Source organism: Phasianus colchicus, chromosome 6 (genome assembly GCF_987193195.1).
Source record: "Phasianus colchicus chromosome 6, bPhaCol1.hap1.1, whole genome shotgun sequence".
Lineage (NCBI taxonomy): Eukaryota > Metazoa > Chordata > Aves > Galliformes > Phasianidae > Phasianus > Phasianus colchicus.
This window is the reverse complement of record NC_143441.1, coordinates 13178858-13196854: the sequence shown is the minus strand read 5'-3', so window position 1 is coordinate 13196854 and position 17997 is coordinate 13178858. Positions and strand designations below refer to the sequence as shown.

The 17997-nt window shown below is 48.3% G+C and overlaps 2 long non-coding RNA genes across 4 annotated transcripts in view; one reads left to right on the top strand and one right to left on the bottom strand.

Moving 5' to 3' along the window:
• The window catches only part of LOC116227139 (uncharacterized), a 57071-nt gene extending 42087 nt beyond the window's left edge, over positions 1-14984 (bottom strand). For all 3 annotated transcript variants that reach the window (XR_016467704.1, XR_004166491.2, XR_016467703.1), the window contains exons 1-2: positions 14890-14984; positions 13582-13718 (exon numbers count right to left, since the gene is read on the bottom strand). This is a non-coding gene — a long non-coding RNA (uncharacterized LOC116227139). The remainder of the gene's footprint in view (positions 1-13581; positions 13719-14889) is intronic.
• Positions 14213-17997, top strand: part of LOC149917434 (uncharacterized) — a 38613-nt gene continuing 34828 nt past the window's right edge. The window contains exon 1 of the long non-coding RNA XR_016467705.1: positions 14213-14533. This is a non-coding gene — a long non-coding RNA (uncharacterized LOC149917434). The remainder of the gene's footprint in view (positions 14534-17997) is intronic.

The window sequence follows — 17997 nt, the reverse complement described above, 5'->3', positions numbered from 1 at the left end:
CCCAGCACAGGGCAGCCCTGCAGAGCCCAGTGCTCATCCCCTGGGCAGGGGAAGGCGCTGCGCCCCACGCTGAGTGGGGCATTCTCATCTCCCCTGCTCAGATCAAACTGCTTGCAACATGCCTGCCACCTTCAAACACCTCACAAGCACCAAGCGGAGGGGAAAATTTACCACTTCAGCAAGAAGCAAAACCTGCTACCTTGGCAGGTTTTATTTTATTTAAAAAGGGCTGGGGGCTCGCAGTATGCACAGCAGTCCTTGGGGAGGCAAATAAACTTGTCCATGGATGAAGTGGACATGGGTGTATAACACACACATTTATCACGTGCATTTATAAGCTACGTGTGGTTTATAGCATAATTAATCGGTAGTTGTACCCTATTAGGTACACAAATGCAGCCTCCTGTCTTTCCAGGCACATTCAATAAGTAACAAACTGACATCCTTCTGTGACCCAAGTGAGCCTCTTCTGGATGGAAGATTCTGAGAGAAGCAATTCAAATTCCAGAAAAACTAGAGGACGCACTGTCCCTGCATACTTCTGGAACATGCACCCTGAAGTCACACAAATTCCAGGAAGTTCTCACAGCCACTCTGCCACACGTACAGATACAGCAATGTATATGCATATCTAACATCAGTAAAATACAATTCTATCCCCAGAGAATCACAACTGCTTTTCAGCCCTCCCTCCAATGCTACATCCCTTTATGTTCAAGCTCTGAGCTTTTAGTATGAAGAATGAAGCCAGAGCCACAACCTGGAGTAGTATTGGCCTCTTTTTGGGGCTGGCTGGTCAGAAATCAGCTGACACAAACATCTATTTATGATGAGGAAACACTATTATACACATTCAGGATTTTTTCCACCTGCAAATATTCAGCTGTGCCATATACAAAAAGAATTCCCCTTGATGCAAGTCCCCTCTTTCCAATTATAACTTGCCACGTTTTCCTGATTTCTCACTATATTTACTATCCTGCTTTGCTGAATACAGAGTTTCTCCCATTGCAATCAGTGTGGGTGGTCTGGAGCACGAGCTGCTCAGTTTGTCCCTCCCCTCATCTCCACGCTGGAGATGATCGCAGGCAGCTACAGCAAGGAGCCTGGCCAGACTTCCACAGCAGCTCAAAATAGTAGGAAACTTGAAGAAAGAACGCTTTTACTCTCCGAGAGTTCAAGGAACACATACACATGATTTAAAGGGAATAAAACAGAGAATGAAGTGCAACTTGTGGATTTCTGAGCGAGCCTGACGTATTACAGTAAGATGTTCATTGAATCACTTTTCTTTAAAATTCAATTAGAAAGGAATTCAGCGGACTTGGAGTAGCAAAAACTGCCACGCAGGAGTGCTACGCTGCCCAGAAAACAGGGAAAAGGCACTCCTCACATTTTGCACGCATCTTCTGTCTAAAGTTGTGAGACAAAAGCGCCATTTTAAGAGAAATATTTGTATTCTGATGTTTTGTGCAGTGCTCTACGCCAACGCACAACTGATCCTGATTTGTAGACGATCACAGTAAGGCTAACGTTTCAAAAAATTAAAATTGCTTAGACAAAATTACCGTGCTATATTTTCAGAAAAAAAGTCAAATTGTGGCTCATCAAATAAGACACCATCACAATATTTTCTATTCTGCTCTCACGGACGCCTCACAAAGCCATTTCCACTTTGCACAAGGGCACACCCAAAGTTCAGCTAAAAAGGAACCCTGTAATTGTCATTCTTCATTTAGAAAGTGTTAAAAACACAAAGAATAGAAATAAGGAGTTTTTAAAGAATGCCGTAGAGGAACAATGCCTGCAGCTTATGTATTTTTGTATGCATTTTACCTACAAAATATCTGCACGCACGCATGCCTCAAAGAACCTATGTAAATGTTAATCAAGAATATCTGTAATGCTTCCAACATTTCATCTCTGCTTCAGCAACTAATGAGTTAAAGATGATAAATGCCATTAACAAAGGAAAGAGGATCTTCCCTTTGTTTCCTAAAGAATGCAGAAGCCTGACTTCTAGTCGTGTTCATGATTTAAATACAATTTCATTTCTAATTTCACTATTCTGCCTTAAATGCTTTGATCATCCATAGGACAAACAAAAGTCCTTAAAATTACAATTTCCTATTACCCATCAGTGAGCATCTTTTCCCTTCTGGGAAAATAAGCAGAAAACATACACTAAGGACAGGCAGCACCACAAAATCCATACTGTTTTTCTTCATTCCACAGAGAAACTTACTGAGGAAGTCTTCTATAATTCCAATCATAATCTGGAGTTGGATATTAAAACACTAATTATTACAGAACTGAAATGCAATTTGGATGTAAAATTTGCCATTGATAATCTGGGATCTCAAATAAGCTACAATGCCACAAACAACAACAAAAAACATTAAAAAAAGCAAAACCCAAAACAAAACAATAGGTAACCTATAGAATGTACACCCTACCACCTGTACTATGCTGGTTAATGTTTAGGTCTCCCACTGATTCCCAAGGGGTTATTTCAGATCCTGGAGAGAAGTAATGATTAAGCACCAACAACAGCTGTAGCATCATGCGCTGCTTTCATGAGAAAGGGCTCAGTGTAACGGATTGGTACAAATGCATAACAGCATTTACCAAAGCCTTTATAAATTAGCAAAATACAAACGGAAAAACATTGATTTGGGTACATCACTAAAAGCAGAGTTTTATTGTTCTTTTGAACCTGTCAGCTCCAAACCTCAATGACCTCTTCTACAAAGACAGCAGTGAGTGCGCTGCATTTGGCAAACAACTGCCAGAAACAACAGACAGCAAGTTTTCCCCAAGAAAAATGGCTTTTCAAGAAGTTATTTGCAAATTCGGACATATTAAAATAATAAACATTACTTAATTTAGACGTTTTGTAAAACAGGCACATCTCCAGTCTGCTACATGTCAGTATTATGTAGAACTTTATAGAAAACGCTATAACCATCAATACATTAAAGACATCTCTGCAAGTACAGTCTGGATCTCACTGGAGAAAATATGTGAACATGCGGCGTAACTCAACGCATTATTAATTCTTTCTTTCCCCTCAGAATTTCACATATATATTCTTACAATTTAATTTTTCAGTTAAATTATTTGGACAGCATTTAGAAAAAAATATTTCTTTGAAGAATAACACTTAGCAGTACCTCTGCTCATTACACACGCCATGCAGGCAGATTACCATCACGCTCACACCACCCCAGCGTGCCACAGCTCCGGCACCGCATGCAGCGAAGCCCCCGGCGTATGGGTGCGCATCCACAGGGATGGGTGAGGCGGTGCGCAGCACCTCAGCACACAGAAAGCAGGATGCAATGCAGCAGAGCGTTTTGAAAGTCAAAGGCAAATTCTAGTCTCAGTTTTCCAATGGATCTGGGGAAGATGAAGTCCACCCGCCCTGCTCTGAAGGCTGCCTGCTGAAATCGCAGACCGGCTTACGCAGCACTTCTGAGCAACCTGCTCATGCCCCGCTGCACCCAGTAGATCTGCCTATCTGCCAATAAAGACGCAGCCCCGTTCTGTGGGTGTTACTGCAGGGACAATGGAAGAAATTGTATTTCCCTATACAACGCAGTAGCCCTCACAGTGTGAGACATAACAGCCACAGTAATAGGCGAAAAAAGAGGAAGGGAAAACTACTAAACTACCGTTTGTTCCTTCCTGAGGAGGTACTCGACCTTCCTCTGCTTCTAAACTTTTAGGCATAGCATAGGGCTGCTGTAAGCAGCTGCAAAGGACCTGCAGGCAGCAGCAGGATTTGTTCCCTTCCTCACAACAAGCCCGCAGCAATACATACCTCCACATTTACATGCAGACAGCCAGACGGCAGTGGCATACAAGCACACACAAGGGCGGATAGCCACAGCCCCTATTTGCTTTAAAGCAACCCTAAACCTGCACAGTTCAAGTCCAACATCATCATGCTGCTCTGATGATGAAGATTTTTTGCCATGCACTACAAGCAGCAATATATTAGCACCGCTTTGGAGACCAACAGGCAATGAGAAAATGAGAATACAATACAAGACAGAAAAGAAGAAAGCAATGCGTGGCTGTTAAGAGGAGGAAACGCTTACCTTTTCTTTTTCCTCCCCTTCTACAAAGCCAAGCAAAGCTCCCACTCCTGCACCTGAGCTCACGAGCAGCACAGCGGCAGTGAGGGCTGTGCTGCAGGAGGGATGGAGGCACTCGGAGCAGAACTGCTGCCGGAGGAAAGCGACGGGAGCCACAGCGACCCCCTCGACCCCAGCCGCTATCAAATCCGGGAAGATAGAGTGCACAGCTGTTTTACGAGGCCTCTGGGGAGCACCAACTCCAGCTACTTACCCTGTCTGCATTATTAATAGATGTTAATGGCTCCATTATATCAAAAGAAGCCTCTTCCTCTTTATAATATGGAAATTCCAAGCTAAAGGAAAAACACAACAAAAAGCCTCATACTTGGAGGCAGCGAGCCGCTCCCCGGTCCCACCAACTGCAGAGCTGCCCCCCACCTCCTCCAGCCCCAACACAGTGATTTGGTAGCCAAAAATCGATCCGAGGCAGTCAGCAACCGCAGTAAAGCAAACGGGCAGACAAAGGCTTCCTACCATAAGGCAATTCCTGAATGCATGATTTTCCTTTTAATCAGGTGCTGAAAGATTCCGGCTTGAGCGTATATGCATTTTTAACACAAAGAATGCGCTGTAAAGATAGAATAAACACATACCATTTGTGTGTTCCTTGTGCTTGCAAATTCACGGCTTTATTTCTTCAGCAGAAGTTATCCGTCACCTCAAAAAGTATTATCTGGGCTGACTGGATGACAAAGTCTCCCTGTCAAGCCTTTGATTCAGTTGATGAATAAAGGACTTTGATCCTGAAGTATCCCTAGGCTGTGGTTCTGTTAATGCACAGAGCTCCTCTGGGCCCATCCATCCTCAAGGTAGGCACAGCCATGCACCAAAGTGCCCGAGGACCTGCCACACAGGACACTGACCTATTTTAATCTGATCCACGTGTAAATGCTACCGAGCTACCACTGGGCACGAAGCAAAGATAAGATGTATTTTTAACCCCCTAATCACCCTGCACATGGGATGAACAAGTTCATATTGATAATGAACACATCCTCCAAGACAGTATAAGAATGCTGCTTGCTTTAGCTCAGTTTCTCCTGCCGATGCTGAGAGCCATCTCACTGAGGGGTCACAGCCCTCTCCTCCTCCTCAGTTTAGCACTGCCTCCAGGTAATTCAGACCAGCGCTTATAAAGCCCCGAAATGCCCTAACAGACTCCATTCCATCTGCTATATGACCCTAACAGGGAATCAAACACACACCCCTGCAGGGCTCAAAGCTGCAGACCACGAACTCTCCTTAGGGATGGCAGCACCCCACAATTAATTGCATGGTGACATTCTGGCATATTTGGGGGTGGGGAGCGTGAACGTGTCGAGCATCACCTTCTCGCGCTGCAGATGCACGCCGCAGCTGCTCGCCGGCGCTCGGCGTGTGAATGAGAAGTGCCGCTAATTCTTCCAAGACAAATGCAAGCGATTGGCTTTGTTGCCGCTCGCCTCTGCGGCTCTGGAGACCGCGCCGCAGCCACGGCATCACAGGCACTGTATTAACGGAATCACAGGCAGCGCCAACGCCATCATCTTCATCTGTCTCGCGCGCGCTCTAATTACTTATCCAGATCGAGCCCGACTGCTGGAAAATTAGCTCTCTCCAGGAGGTAACCGAGCTGAAAGGTTCTTTTTACCAAGAAATGATGGGCTGGCCTCTAGCAGTACATCAGCCGGCACGCAGCCGTAAGAAATGTCACGAGATGTAAATTTGTGAGTGGGATTCTCTTCCCCCCCAGAAGAAATACAACATTCTTTAGAAAATACGCACATGTAGATACAGACACACCAAATAAAAAGCCACCTAAATTCCTGACCCTGAACTTGAAGAATTTACTTGGATTAGGAAGAGGAATGCTTTTTTTGCGGATCTTACTATTGCTTTGTAGGTTCGTTCCCACTTATTCTCACAACCAGGTTGGTAGCACGCACTTACACACAGGTTCAGTTTCCTGCCATCGGCTGCAGAGACCAGGTTTTGGTTCCAGTGCCTTGCTGGGGAAACCAACTGCAGTCACACCATCAAACCAACTCACAGCAGCAGAACAAAGCAGAGAGGACAATGCGTTTTTAAACTCAAAATGTTCCTTTATCTTGTAGCAATCTAAAAACAGAAATCAATCTAAAAGCAACTTAACTTTATTTTTAAAAGAGCATTTAAAACTGCCAAACACAAGCAGCTTAGAAGGAGCAGCTATGAAATTATTTTCTAATAAGCAAGACTGTCATTATGAGCTGATTTGCTGTAGTGCACACATACAGATACACACATTTTTAACACGCTTAATGCACTCTTTGAGCCAATTCCAGTCACATGCAAGGACAGCGTGTGTTTTAGTGCTACGGAGTTTTAACTTACGCGGCCACAAAACACTGCCATCAGAACAATGCAGCAGTATGAAACATACATGATACTGATGAGCTTTGCAACTTAATGGCTTATTTTAAAAAGGGGGGAGCAGACCACAGAATGAAAGCCCATGCTTACTGCATTAGGTTCAGAACACCGAGCCTTCCCCATTCTCTTAATTGCACCGGGTGTTATGCATGCCAGGGATGGAGCGAGAAGAGTTGTCAGCCCACCTGACTGCAGAACAAAGAGCATTTTTTTCTCCCAGCATTTGTTACTGACGCTTGAGCCACACCCTTCAGTCCTCGCCGAGCACACTCCTTACACTCTCCTCCTTCCTGCTCACACGGAAAGACATTTTCTGCACTACGTAAGATATTAGGGATTCTCATGCTTGGGAACTGCTGCATTGGGGTGGCACTTTGAAACCCCCTGCCCATGTGTGTGGAAGGAAGGCATGGGGCACCGGACCACACTGTGCTTGGGCAGCACGGGGAGCCCTGTGCAGGGAACAAGGAGCCCCTTGGGATGGGGTTCAGCCTCCAGGGGTGGCTTTGCAGTAGGGCGATTAACCCTGAGACGCAAGGGTGGAGAGGAGGAGCCCCAAAGCAAACAAATGCCTAATGAAGAGGGAAAGAACCACACCCTAGCAGCGATGTACTGAGCCACATGCTCCCATCTCACCCCTGCAAAACCGTGCCATGGAGAGACCACCTCTGTGCTGCTCTACACAGACCCTGCTGCCTCCACCCTCACCCCCAGACAGGGAGTCCTGGAGGCCACAGTGGCTCCCCACTCTCCCAGGAACAGGAGCACAGCTGGAACACCTCTCAAGTTAGCTGCAGAACAGCCCAAAGCACAGTTTTTTTGCACATTCATACAAATGAGATATATTCCTCACCTGATCTACCTAGAAAAACATCAAGCGACACAAGACAAGATGCAGACAATGCGAGAATAGGTACCTGCAACACAACCCTTCTCACTTCTGTCCGTCAGAAGCATCTCCTGCATCACCGCCATTTCTTGCTCGCAGACATATGGAGGAAACCCAGCAAGGCTGCTCCCAGCAATCCCAATTGCCCTTACCAACCTTTTCACAAGGCGGTGGCACCAATGTAGATACCCCACACAAGCTGTAGGCACCCTGAAAGCCAACAGGATAGCCCTTCGGTCCTAAATTTCCTCAAGTATCGCAGCTGCACCTTTTGTCCCCAGTGCAGTTCAGCAACAGTGTCCTCTACTCCTCCACCACCCCAAGCTTCAGGGCAGGTGGAGTTAGGGAACAGCTTGACTTAGCCAGGATTTCTTTCACAATACCAGCAATTCTATAGCCTCTGAGACTCGCTAAGGTTTTTATATTTAAGAAAGGGTTTTGTTCCGCTGTTTCCTGGTATTTGATATGTTATGATCCAACATATGCTACAATCTGACAGCCACACACACCAACAAAGGTAAGCTGCTGTGCCCCTGAGCTATGCTGGGATGCTGCGTCACACAGCACAGCAAAATCCTCTCATCGCCTCAGCACTGCACACCCAGAGAAATACAGCCCCCTTCAACTTCCATCATACTATTCCCAAATAACCAACAAAGCAATAAACATAAGCAGTAAGAAAATGCACACCAGCCAAGACACATTAGACTGCTGTCAAGTGTTGCGATGACAATTCTGAGGCAGGGTGTGGGCAGAGATCCCTCCTGAAGCTTCCTATAACTGGTGCCACCACTGCCTGTGGGGCATGGGCTCCCACAGACCCCTGCCCCAAAGGAGGCCTGCCCTGAAGGAAGCAAGGCTCACACTGAGAGTGAGGCCCACACTTCTCTAACATACCAGACTGGGCATCCTAGGAAGGATGTCCGCTGAGAAGCACACAAGCAGCTGATTATCCTTAAGCCAATGGGCTTTATACAGTTGTTTCCATGGTGCTGAAAATACACCTGAAGGAAAACTAGGCTTCCAGAAGGCTGCATGTTGCATGAGTAGACAGCAAGCCCCTGTGTTTTAACCAAGAAGCAGTATAGGGTGCACAGTGGGCACTCAATTGCTCATCACTCCTGAGTGACGCCAACAGTGAGCCTGTGCAGTTCATCCACTGTGAGGTGACATTCCTCCCACCCTACAGTGGCACCTGAAGACATCAAGGGCAGAAAAGCAGCAAATTAATGGAGCAGAATCAAGCCACCATGTCAGGACTCAATAGTTTCAAACTGAACTCACTTTACTCACTTTATAGCCTGCCAGCCCTGCAAGCTGTTTCTCAACCATACACAATGCTCCCATAGCTTAGCATGGAGCACTGGACTGCCTCTGACAGTCAGAGACAGCAATGAGAAGCGACAGCCTCCGTAATCCAGCAAGTGATACTGTCCAAGGGCAAAAGCCAGAGGGCTGTAGAGCCATCCTGCTGAGTGCAATGCACAGGGAGCACCACTCACAGCCATAAGCTGCATCTACCCTGCAGCTGCCCTGCTCCATGCACTGCTACAGCCCCTTCTCAGGCAAAGGAACACAGTGCTTCCCTATAAACAGGCACTGCTTTCACTTCAGAGAAAAGCCCTTTCTTCCCCCAGAAGGCTGCACATGAACCCACACACAGGCTCCAGTACTGACACCTGAATATCAACCCCTCTCTGAAAGCACCACCCTTGGCCTGTGGATGAGCCTACACGGCTCTGGAGAGCAGGAATTCTAAGCCACTTCAGCCACACAAAGCAGGAGCATGTCTTACATTTCTCCCTAAGAGACCACAAACACTTTCACAAGCGCCAGACCTCAGAGGACCTCCATCAACAGCATCCCCACTGCTTTGCCCAGTTCTGACTGGGAAAGCAGTGCTGGAGGGAGGCTTGCATGCCTGTGCCCAAGGTCAGTTGTTGCACCAAGGACACCTCAGCAGTGCGACTCCAGCAGGCTGCAGCCTCCTGATACCAGGACACAGGAGGATGTGACAGTATCAGGACACTGGGGGAGCTTTGGTCCAGCTATGCACCCTCCTCTGCATTAAACCCACATCAGATGCTAAGCCTTGCCTTCCTTCATGTGCTGTCCTTTAGTGAGGAAAATTAAGAAACCTGACCTATTCAGAAGGGAAAGTAGTTCTTCATCAATGAAGAAAAAAAAAAGTCATCCCCCCCCCCCGCTCCTTTTCCTCATTCAAGTCTTCCTCCCTTCTGCTAAGCTATCAGCATACTGTCAAGCTGCTAAGGACTGCATTTGCTGTAAAAGCGATTGCAACATCAGCTATAGTTCAGTGGGATGTTTCATTTTGAAATAGATGGTTTTGCTGTTTAAATATAAAAAAAATTAAAATGGGACTTCAGCTGAAGAAAGACTTCATCCAGGAAGTCTATTGGTTTGTTAAAGCCAAACTGTTCCTCCAACGAAACTCCAAATCAGAGCCGATTTACTTGTGAGACAAGCAATTGAAGAGAAGGAAGAACAGACTCCCAGCTGTTTTTCCCACACAGCAAGACCAGCCAGACAAACAAACCATCTTCACTATTTATCTCGGGGCAGGACCCAGAGTCCATAAGCAGTGTGTTCATCTTGACATTAGCCTGGTGTAACATGCACCATATTTAAACAAAACCACACCAATCCCTCCGTGGCAGGGGGAGCAGAGAGCATCCCTCCACCCCACACACGCGCTGTGTTACGATCCGCCACCTCCTATAAACGCTGCCATTCGTCTTCTCTTTAGGTGCATTGCAGGAATATTTCCATATAAGTCCTATTAGAATGAAAACAACAGTGTGACAAACAGCTTTGCAAATGGGTCTGCTGCTCAGACAAAGCACAGGCACAGCACGTTGGTCTGCAGAAATACGCTGTGCAATTCGCAGTGCTACTAGCTGATGTGAAACCCAGTACATTTAGTAGCTGTTTCGTCTTCTCCATCGTGATACGACTTTGCTAAAGGCACAGCTGAAGAAGCAGAGCATGTGCTCTCTTCCTGCAAGAGTTCCCACAATCTATTCCCTCCCTTCCAATTTACACTGATTACAGGTTTCAAAATCTTACAGATTCATTTTTAAGTTCTATTTAAAATGCTGATTTTTACTTGTTTCCTTTTCATCTAGATCAATACTGCACAGATGATAAATACGTACTGTTCACCATTTATACTTCTTCAACTTACCACTAAATATCCTAGAGCAAGCTCAGAGAAATCAGTTCCTGGATAGCACTGGTACTTCCCTCCGTAGCCAATTCCCCATTTAAATTTCTGAGTGGGCTCTGTTAGCGCAGACACCCATTGTAACATGCAGATATTAAGCGCAGCAGAAAGAAACTGCTTCCCAAAACGTTCACCACTCATTCTAAAGTTGGTCTAATTTTATGATGACACTCCAGCGTAGGCATTATTCCCTGCAGAACAGTGCCTCAGCATTAGGACGTCACCACATCAGTTTCCTATTCAGCCTCTGAGAGATGCGAAGCCACCATTTTCTTTTCGATGCATGCAAATTAAATGCTGTTTGTTGCTGCTGAAAGTACGAACCACAAATTTCTGCACTTCGGCAGCGAAGCTGTCATCAAACACTGAAAGCAAGTATTAATTTCTACAGGAAACTCCTCAATCCTGTGTAAAGGAAGTAATTAAACATTTAATGGACGAGCAAGCTGACACGATTATTATTTTTATTATTTGCAGGATACCTTACAATGCTTAAGATTCCCCTCGCACTGATGATCTTCTCCGTCAGACTCCCGCACAACACAGTTTTTCAATAGGTGCAGGCTTCCTTGAGCCCAGCAGAAGCTGCACATTTCACACCGCTGCAAATTTAGCCAAAGAAATAGCTGCTCACACATCTGGGATTATTAGACTCGATTTTACATCCTAGAGCTTTAAGACAACAGCACCTCGTAAGCAACCAGCTTACGGAATGCGACAAATTCCTCTATTACCATGCAATATTTTCAGCATTTAGAAAAGCCCCAAATTTTTTTCTAGCGAGAGCATTTAGCAGAGCTTTACCCCATTAAGTGAGGTTTTTAAACAATGTCCACATTTAACTCAGATAATGCACGGGGTTTGCCGCGATTCTCCAGCAATTCCAACTATTCAGTAATACAGGAGACTTACTGCGCAGCTCAGGAATTCCTATTTTCCAGCAACCCCGTGAAACTCACAAAGTTAATTCACAGCACTCACAGCAAAGAAACCTGAAGAAGAATCAGGGAAAGCAGCCCTTTGCTCAAGGCTTTCATTTCATCAATGAGCTCCGGAGCTCCAAGCAGCCGTGCTGCGGCACAAGGCAGGCAGACGAGCCGTGGCTCTCCGGTACAGCACCGGGCCGGCAGCGCGCAGGGCAGCGATGCCTTCATTAACTTTGCTGCCTTTCGGAGGTCAGGCAGACGCCGGCCGCCAGACAACCACTTTGTTTCAGGCATTTTTATGAGACAAAAGGCACACAGTTGGCGCTGCATTGTGCCCCACCCAGCTGACTCAGGACTGTCGTGGTTTCACTCCATCAGGCTGCAGGGCTGTATTACTGTCTCCTAATCAAGCGTCCCCTCTAATACATGCGTGCATCTCAGAATCGTGCTCTTTTCCTCCTCTCTCCCTCCCAGAGAATACCCTGGCAAGTCAGATGAGAAGGAAAATCACATGAATGAAACAATGAAGGCGCAGAACGGCTGACCTTTTCCTGCAATGACACCTCCCACCCCCTCCCTCCCAAACTAGGAAACCTGTTCTCAACAAAATGATGAATTACCAACAGCAAAAATAGCCCTCCTCCAAAGCACCCGCTCCCCCACACCCTAAAACAGGGATGCATACATTAGTTGTTTTCGCTGAGAGTACCTTCAGCAAGGATTTTCCTCCCTACCTTTGTCAAAGCACAGCCTGCTTCAATCTCCATATGACACACCACGCATCGTGGTCAAAATAAATTAAGTAAGCATTATTGTTTCCTCTCCCAGCACCACGCATATACATTGGCACTGCTACACAAAGGCACAGTAAGTGGAAAGCATGTTAAAAACTTCGTGAAATTCAAGTTATAAAACTTTCATTAAGCACATGAACTTCACCTTCTAATTCATAAGAGCGGCAAATTCCTCGTGGAAAAATATCGAGATTTGTTTGATTGCTATTTATGTGAGTGACTGCAGGCAACATTATCTTAGCATTAAATGCCAAAATACACCCTATCAGAAAATACCAGATACCGACAAAGTGCAGACAGCATTTTCCGTTCTCAAAGCAATTTCAGGTGGTACCATGCTCTCCTTGGACTCACTATGTAATCCAGTCGAACTGAAAGCAAGACACGTAGCCTTAATTTGTCCTTTGAAAGGCAGGCTTAAGAGAAGCCAACAACGCCATGTTAGCACCAGTCCTACAGGGCATCGCTCAGCTGGATGCACTGAAGGGAAGGTAACCAGACAGGCCTGGCCACCCCCACCATCTATTCGTAAGCCCACCTGGTGGGTTATCCATCAGTTTTCTCCTTTGCAGCATCTTTCAAAGTCGAGTTTGCATCTCCAGACATGGCCACGCATCTCTGCAGAACTCAGCTTTCAGGACCACAACTTGTTGTGCAGGCAGAAATGCAGGCACGGTGAGAGCTCCTTATTACACTTATTACACTAATACTAATACTCCTTATTACACTAATACTCTATCGTGTGTATGTGACAGAATCCCATTAACCCACAAAGACTTAACCTGCGGTGCAACGTGGCCAACCCTTTGCAAACAGGCAGATGTTTCTCAACAGTGAGGTAGTCTGCATTCTTATTTCATGAATGCCACGACTTCCCCACAAAACAAGTGATGCATGTTACCATACCTTGGTTGTGCTCTGCGGTTTGCCCCTAGCGGCACTAAGGCCATCCCCAGGTACCTACCTTCCACATCCCAATGGCTCAAAGAAGGCCAAAGCACCATCACAAGTTAACGGAAATGCATCTCACTCGTGCACATGAAATAACAGGGGCTGGTGATGCGAGCACTGGAAGCACAGCTGCGTTCTTCACTATTCTTTTATGGCACTAAGCGCAGAGTCCTTCACACGCTACCCACCCCAATCCCAAACACCTACAACGTGCTGCAGTCCCGCTTTGTCGCAACCAACCCACCCAGTTCAAGATGGGCAGAAATCCTCTTGCTGAGATCCCCTCCCCGACTCCAAGGCACCACAGTAGGAGCTTGCCAGGTACTCACGCGGCGCAGCAAACCGCAGGAGGGGGCCAGGCAGCGGCGGCCATCTTGGGACCTGCAACAGTGGGAACAGAGGTGTTACTGCGGCCCTGCAAGCATCGCCATCAGGCACCGCCTGGCCCCGCAACCATCCCCAATGTCACCTTGTTTTAACAGGGTGTGTGTGAGGCATATAGCAAACTGGGAGGCGCACGCTGAGCGTTTTAACATTAGAACCATCGAGAGGAAGGAGCTCAAGCAACACCTGCAATGCGCATCCATGAGTAACCACTCCCTTTATGCTAAAGCTTCAGGGGAAAAAAAGTAAAATAAAAAAGCTTTAAAGCAGGTATTTCACACCTTGGTGAGGTGCTGAGAAGAAGGGCAGCATTTACAAAGCGATACTGGAAATCCCAGGGCTCCTCCAATACCCCATTTCTCCTCAAGCAGACACCCTCATGTTCCTGGCTCGTCAGAGAACTGCTGCACAGAGCTCATTAACAGCAGTGCTACACACGCATCTATCGCTGTACCACAGGAAGAAGGATTGTAACAAGCAAGCATCCCCACCTCTGCTTTTGTTTTTTTTTTTCCCCTTGACTTCCCAGCCGCTTTGCTCGGAAGCACCTCGATAAAGCAGCACAGCCCGACGCTGCCCGTTCCGCGATGGCTCCGGGGACAGCATGAGCGGGGCTCTGCGTGCCGCCTCCCGGGGCTGCCGCACCGCAGCCATCGCCGCAGGAGGTGGGCGCATGCCGCACGCCCACGGCCACGCCGCCGCGCTTCTGGAACCTTCCCGCGAGGCAGCGCCCCGAAACGCGCCGTGCCCCGCGACGGATGGAGCTCTGCGGGCAGCGCCGGCGCCGCGCGGCCGTCCGAGCGGAGCGAGAGGTGGGCGAGCGGCGAGACGTGCACCGCACCGCGCCTCGCGGGGCTGGGAGCGGCGGATGCGATGCCCGCTGAAGTTAGGGGGATTACAACTTAAGAAATAATACTCGGCGAGGAGCCGCCGCGGACCCAGCGGCCGGGGCACCTCCGCAGCCGCCCGCCCCGCCCGCAGCGCGGTGCGGCTGTCCGGCCGCCCCCCGCCCCGAACCCCCCCGCGGCACCTCCGCCACTTGCGGAAACTTTTCCCCCAGCCCCAGCGCGCAGCTCACCGGACCCGGGGCGTGGTGGTGGGGGGAGAAGCGGGGCCGCCCGCAACAGGTCCGCACCCCTCGGCGGAGGGGGGGACCGCGCGCACTCACCCGGAGGACCCCGCTGCGGCTCGCCCACCTGCGGGGCCGGGCGCGGTGCGGCGGCGAGCGGCGGCCTCCCCTGCTGCAGGAGGCAGGCAGGGGCGGGGGCGGCGGGGCCGTATATACCGGGCACCCCCGCCCCCGCGGGAGGGGAGGGGATGCGGGGGGGGGCGGCGCGGTGCGGTGCGGTGCGCGCGCACGGCGGTCAGGTGACGGGGCAGCGCTGCCACTGCGGAGCCGGGCGGGACCGACCCCCGGATCCCCCCCTCCCTGCGCAAAATGGTGTTCGTAGGGCTGGGCCGGGGGCAGGCGGGGCGGGAGGGAGCCGGGAGCATCCTCCCTCCCCCCCCCCACCCCATAGCTAAAAGCCGGTGAGGGGGGTTGTGGTGCGCACGCCCTGTGATGGAATGAGACGAATTAAAATATTGACCGGCCGTTATCTCTCCGGTCCTCGGGCTGCTGGAGCTCAGCGCCCGGAGGGGGTCGTGGGCCGCTGTACCTCTAAGGCTCCGTGCCCCTCTTCTGGGACGGCTGCCCTTCTGGGGGGGCACACACTGCGGCCAGATCACCGCCTGCCCGCAGAAATCCGCGTGCTCGTGTGAGCCCCGAACTCCCCTATGGACGCTTTCTGTCTTCATTCCGCGGCTGCAGCCTTTCTGCCCGTGTGTCGGCTCTCGCACGGGTGCCTGAGGCTCACGTTGGAATGAGGCTTTTTCCCTGACCTCGCAGGTTCTCCTTCCCGCGGTCCCCGACCACGCTCCTCCCCAGAATCCTTGAAACTACAGTCCTGTAGCTCATTGCCGTCCCGAAGCTGGGTTTTTCCTGCTAGAAATTTCTCACAGGAGCACGTCTCCCTGACATGATCCACTTATTGCCTTTTCCTTGTCAAGTGCAGGCTTGTTTTCCAATAGCTATAAAAGCAAAGAGCTAATTCTGCAATTGTGAGGCAGGCAGCGCTCGCACTGAAATCAAGGGGAGGCTTGTCTTGGCGCACAGATTGCAGGTTCGGCATCAAAATCGTTGTAATAAAACACTGTCACAGAAGCAGAGTCTCCCACTTTGAAAATAAACATCTCTGCTCCAGTTAGGTGTTTGTGCAGCAACAGGAGGCTATCGATTTGGGAGAGCGCTCGGAGGCACGGGCACTCCCAGCCTTTGGTGCTACGGAGAGCAGCGCTTTGCTGCCGGCAAAAGTGCAGAGGCAAACATCTGTCCACAGTGGGGACCCTGAGGCTGATGGCCTGCAGAATGCTGGGGAATAAGGGCTGCATCCCCGCCAGTGCTGATCTGGAGGATTCTTACAAGAGGGAGGACAGAATTGTTGGTAATTGCGGGAAAATGAGAACAAACCTATGATACAGGGCAGAGATTTGTGTGCAGGCAATAGAGGGCATGCACAAGGATGAGGCAGAGGAAGGTTTGTCACCTTGTTTATGTAAATTTCCAGGATTTCTGTAGTCATGCAATCATCCCATTATACTCATGGCATAAGAATACTTGCAGTTATTTTTGAACAAAAGCTTGCAAGCGGTTAAATGACATAAAACACGAAATTGAGTCTTCAAACAGTGCTAGAAAGTGTTTCCAAAGAATCTGACTCTAATCCCAATAAATACCAAAGCTGTGAAAAACATAAGGAGTTGATTACTTTTGAGTCTTGTAACTTATGGTACGTAAAGAAGTACTCATTTCCTGACAGAGCTCGTTTTTAGGAGTTGAGTTGTTGACTTCAGTGGGAGAGGGTCTGGGCCACAACTGCCTTAGTCCTATAGGAGATGGTGAAGTCCTTCCCACTGCATCTGCCCTAAAAGTCTCCTTGCAAGGCATGGAAAGAGTTACGGGTACTTTACTAATGGTCACACAGCACCAACCTTTTCAGCCCCTCACCAGAGAACATCTCTACCATAATAAAATTAACTCAACTTGAATCCATGAACTTTTTTTTCCCCCACGGGAATGTGAGCACAGTATTTCCTCACTTGCGCAAACAAATTTTGACGTAAAGGAAGCTGAAACAACACATCACTCAGAGAAAATCTAAGGCGCTCAGCCTTTAATCTGTTTAACATAAATAGCTGCCATAACTGCTGTGAATGGGGCAGTTCATCAGCAGCCCCTGGATGGAGGCTTGGAAGTCATGGTATGAAATCTATTCATCTTGCATCCCACATCCTGAAAAATGGCAATATATGTGTCTGGTGCTCTGAGATGCGCCGGAAAGGCATGGCTCTGTTAGTGCCATTTATATGGGGAGCAGCTCGCTGATCAAGTGTCAAATGTGGTTTAGGGGTATTTGGAGAGCACAAAACAAGTCACATGGTGCTGGGTCTGTACGCTGGTGTCCAGCATCTCCCAAGGGCTCAGGAGAAAAGGACTGAGAGGACCGTGACTTCTTCCACCTGCCTTTCAACCTTTGGTCTAAGTTTGATTCTAAGACCTTTCAACTTTAGGTCTAAGACACAGAGCGCTCCTCCAGCTTTCCCATGATGTACAGCACTCACTATACGAAAGGGCCTTTGTAAGCTCCACAAAGCAAATCCCTCACTTACACTAGAGCAGCGGGCAGCCTGCATGATACACAGTGGGACTTGAGAGCTCCCAGTATCATAAAATGCAATGCAAGCTGGCAATGTTTGCGTCTGAATTGAGTGCTCTGAACAAACATTTTGGAATTGCTTATAAACAACAGGTTCCAGTAAAGATGTGAGTAATGCCATTAGTCATTGCAATTGGACCTTTCGCATCACTATGGACATTGGAGGCAAAGTTCCCATTGACTTCAGCAGGAATAGGTTGGTTTTCTGAAAGATTTACTGTCCTTACCTAACGTGTTGAAAACTTCAGGGTCCATCAGAAGACTGTGTTGTATGAATTGTTCTCGTATTAATAGCAGAAGAGAAAACCGTCTTGCAGCACCAGGAAACTGATACGAGAGTGTTAATAAAAAAGTGCATTAAATGAGGATGCCTCTTTTGAAAGGAAATTCACAGGCATCTGGGGCCATTACCTTTCATATCCTTGCAATTGGGAAATTAACCTTTAGCCCTTCTCCGTTGACCTTCTCTCTTTTCTCTGTTTCTGTTATTCATTCCCGTTTCCTAATGACTGGAAAAGATA